Source organism: Adiantum capillus-veneris, chromosome 26 (assembly GCF_014529385.1).
Source record: "Adiantum capillus-veneris isolate H3 chromosome 26, ASM1452938v2, whole genome shotgun sequence".
Lineage (NCBI taxonomy): Eukaryota > Viridiplantae > Streptophyta > Polypodiopsida > Polypodiales > Pteridaceae > Adiantum > Adiantum capillus-veneris.
In genome coordinates this window covers 74,612,488-74,616,695 of record NC_140956.1, presented here as the reverse complement: position 1 = coordinate 74,616,695, position 4,208 = coordinate 74,612,488, and the positions used below count along the sequence as shown (strand labels likewise).

The following is a 4,208-nucleotide window of genomic DNA, read 5'->3' as shown; positions in this document are numbered from 1 at the left end:
CTTTGGCATCCGTAGCCAAAAACTACTTCATAATGGAAGCTCTTAAAGCTTTCAATGTTCGTGGAGCTTCACCGTTTGCTCGTAGGCTAGACCACCATTGCTTGGGAGACTTTTGAAAATGCATAGCTACCTGCCGTAGCTTAGCCCTCATCTCCAAACGCCGCATCGAATTGTTGGATGAAGGCCCAGAATTTGTCTGTAGCAGCAAAGGTGCTATCGTAGGTAAGGAAAGAGATGTTCTTTCCTCCCTCTTTGAACTTTTTGAGCTTGGACGACCTCTTACACGCGGCATAGGATTTCCTATGGCCTCTTCTTTTAGGTGGTTCTAGAGCTGCACCATCACTTTCTTCAGAAGAGGAAGCATTTGAGGAGGATGGAGAAGAGGGTGACCTCTTTCTCGCCTTTTTCTTCCCTTGTTCCTCCTTGTTTGCACCATCACTTTCTTCATAAGAGGAAGAGGATGAAGAAGATGGAGAAGAGGGTGACCTCTTTCCCGCCTTTCTCTTCTCTTGCTTTCTCTCGTCCATCTTTGAATTATGGTGTAGAGAAGTGTGCGATGGTCTTCTCCGTTTAGGGGTGTTGGAGAGCATTTTGCCCGCCATCTTCGTGGAACCATCTCCACCAAGGTGGCAACATACTCACTTTTTTCTTGTTCTTTCAGTGGGGCTTTACACATTGAAACTTGAGGTCTCTTGGGAAGGAAATGCATCATTGCGTAGTAGATTTTTGAGCCCTTTGTACGGATCCTCTTCTTCTTCCCTTATCGGAGAGAGGCCTCTTTGGAAGTCTCACAAGGAGGCTTCCTAGGTACTCTCTCTTCTTGGTGGGGAGCTTGGAGAATCCCATGAGTACATAGACATGAACATCTATCTCTCTCTCTCTCTCTCTCTCTCTCTCTAATGCTGTGCGGTGCTTCTCTCTCTTGCATTTCTGTGAGCACAGTCTCGTAATAGGCAGCCATGCCTATTACACATAGCTGCTTGTTGAAGCCTGGTAACAAGGTGATTAACAAGCATATGGGAATCATTAGTAGCATGCTCATTAGCAAAATCAAAGCTATCAACATTAATTTCACTCTCTTTACTATTGTCAGCCATTCTAACAAATTTTAGGTGTAAAATTTCTAAGTGTACTTTGTGACTTCAAGCCCTAGTTTCTACTTCTCTTAACCCTTTAGAAAAGCACTCAAGCTCCTGTACCCATGGCTTGAATATCATTAATTTCAAGGAATAGAAGAGAGGGTATTTCACCACCAAAACAACAACGACTCCTTCTAATAGCTCAATAGTGGTTAAGCCGTAAGCAAGCCCTGTAGGACTCCACTATTAAGATCATAGTTCTCGATGGTGATGCATCATTATCTGCATGAAGCAGGCGCACTGCAAGGGTGAAAAATCCCTATTCTAATTACTCAATTGAAATTAATAATACTAGCCATTTATAGTCAGCATGAGGACTTCTCTTCTTGAGCAAGAAAAGAGAAACCAATAGCTTTGATACCATTGTAACATAATGGTCAAGTAACTTGTGTGTAGCGTACAAAACACAAATTCAAGAATTTTGGGAATTATTCAAGTCTCATTTTTTTAAGAAAAGGGCTTGAAATCTAAGTATTTTAAAGCTATTTTGTGCTACAACTATACAATGATACCCTTTGTCATGTGATTTATTTTCATCTTTCTAAGAAAAAGGTATTAAGCTATAAATAAAAACTATTTGCATTAACAAGATTTATGAAGGGGCCTTCATAATTAAAAATCTTCACTATTAGATTTCCTCCGTCCCTCAGGACACGGCATGAGCTTGAGGCTGATTTGTAATCTATTGGTGACCTTATAATACAATCACTCACACTTGTGAGTTTTGCCCAAAAAAGAAAAGAGATTGTAAATATATAACTTGGGACTTATTCAAATGCCTTTTTTATACTCTTCGTTGTAAGAAAGTCATTTCTCTAAACATTTCAAGCACTTGATATCTTCTTATACTTATAAAGTAGGTGGTGATGTCACAATAAATCTTATGCTTGGTATCAAAAACCACAATAAGTTATTATGAACAAAATCAGTTTAATAATATGACAATAGATATTTTTCAAGTGTAAACTTAATAGAAAACTTGTATATTGTGTAAGACAAATAGTGTATGATCTAAAGCTTTTTATGTGACATATATGTTAGAGCCTATTTTTAACTTTGTTGTCAAGAAGCCTATTGATTCTCTAATAGACATGGCTATGAAGATTGAAAGCAAAAAAAATAGAAGAAGATAAGTACTCGATCAAATAGCCAAAAATAAAAGAGAAGACATTATATATTGTTCACACAAAAGGGTGGTCATCCAAGTTGGGTAAATTGCCCCCTTAGCCAACCTTGTCATAATCCTTTATGACAAGTACTCCTAGACTCTACTAATACATCTTGGTGTAGTACTTGAAACATTCTGATGGTTCTCATAATAGATTCATCACCTATGGTTCACAAGAGTACTCATCTTAGGAGACTCACATGATAGTCCTAAGGTAATATAAACCTTATCATTCAAGAGAAGGTCTTACCACTTTTCATAATGCCAAAGTGTCGAATTTCATTTAAAAACATACAAAATGATAGGGTTTGGCCAATACAACATCAATTTCATGTGAACAAACACTAGCTAAATGCAAAAACACTTTGAATAAACAAAAATAAATTGTGTTATTGAATCTTACAAGAAATTTTTCCTTCTTGCTTGTTGGAAGCTTCCTTTTTTTACTAGGGAGTCTTTTATCTTGGATTGTTTCTAATAAACCATACCTTGATTGTGAGCTAGTGTGTGTTTATTTCTCTCTCTTTTTTGTGTGGAGGCCCTTATTGATTATTTATGAAACTTTCTCTTTGACTTCACTATCTATTTCAACACATCCAAAAACTTTATGGCGCTCATTACAACTTCCTCATGTTTGCCATGCACCACACCAACAAGTTTGTAAAGATTCTCTATCATCCCCTTTGCACTATCTTTGAGAAAACCCATACCATCCTAGGGTGCCCGACTCACCTTTGAAAGGACCAATTAATCCAACCACCATAAAAAGATCATGGTTGAGGTTGGGATTTTGCAGGCATCCATGAGCCCACGATAGAAGGCAATGTGGTGCTCTAGGGACATGAAGCTAGGGGTGGGTTTCTCCATAGCTCCAATCTACTTTATCTGCTTTGTTGTTTCATTTACGTCCACACTCCACTATGATGCCCTGCCCTTCCATCGCAGAATGATGAGCTTGGTGCTGGCTTTACATACTCTATCTCTAAATGCCCTTAGGAGGGATGTATTACACTAGAGGATGGATAATCTCCAACACTCAAAAGGCCTTGTGAGGGTCGGCAATGGTGACGTTGTTGAAAAGAATGAGTACTCGCTCTTTATTGGGCTCTAGGGGCTCTAGGCAAGCGGGGTAGCGATAATCGCACAATGATTCCAGCCTATCCCCATGCGCGACTGTCTTCAACCCTTTCATCCCCCCTTTCCTCTCTCTCTCTCTCTCTCTCTCTCTCTCTCTCTCTCTTCTTGTATGTGTTTGTCCTCTTTCATCTCTACGCTCAAAGGGGGGGGGGGGGGGGGGGGGGGGGGGGGGGGGGGTGTCACTATATGTAAAACCTATACACCATGTGCATTTGAAGACTATTTATAAAACCCCTTACTTGTGAACTTTTCACTAATAAATGGGACCTTCTTCTATTCAATCTATAAATTATTTTTCAAAGTCATTTTTTCAACCCCTTCTGCATGTTGAAATGTGAAAAAATACTACATAAAGAAAATGGACTTGAACCCCCCCCCCCCCTCCCCCCGCGTGCCCAGAAGGCTCAAAGGAGCTAAGCAACCCTACACAACCTCATAGCTTTTGTAAGACCTTTAAGGCTCGGGAGGATCTTGGATCCAGATCTCTCATACCACTTAATGTTGGGAAACCTATTGCTTCTCTAAAAGACATGGATATGGATACGAAAAGTAGAAAAGAGAGAAGAAGGATAAGAAAATGAGTAGATAGCCAAAATAAAAGAGATATATTTCATTAGATTTTTGAGGCCGTTATAAGCTTACATATTGTTCACACACAATGGTGGCCATCCAAGTTGGATGACCCTAACATTTGCTTATATCAAAATAAAAAATGGCAAGATCAGATTCTTCAAGACTGATCTGTTCCTTGGTCGCAAAAGATG

The 4,208-nt window shown here is 39.4% G+C and overlaps 1 pseudogene; it reads right to left on the bottom strand.

The window, feature by feature from the left end:
* Positions 1-2,995: 2,995 nt before the first annotated feature.
* On the bottom strand, positions 2,996-3,535 carry LOC147423663 (uncharacterized; annotated as a pseudogene).
* Positions 3,536-4,208: the final 673 nt, after the last annotated feature.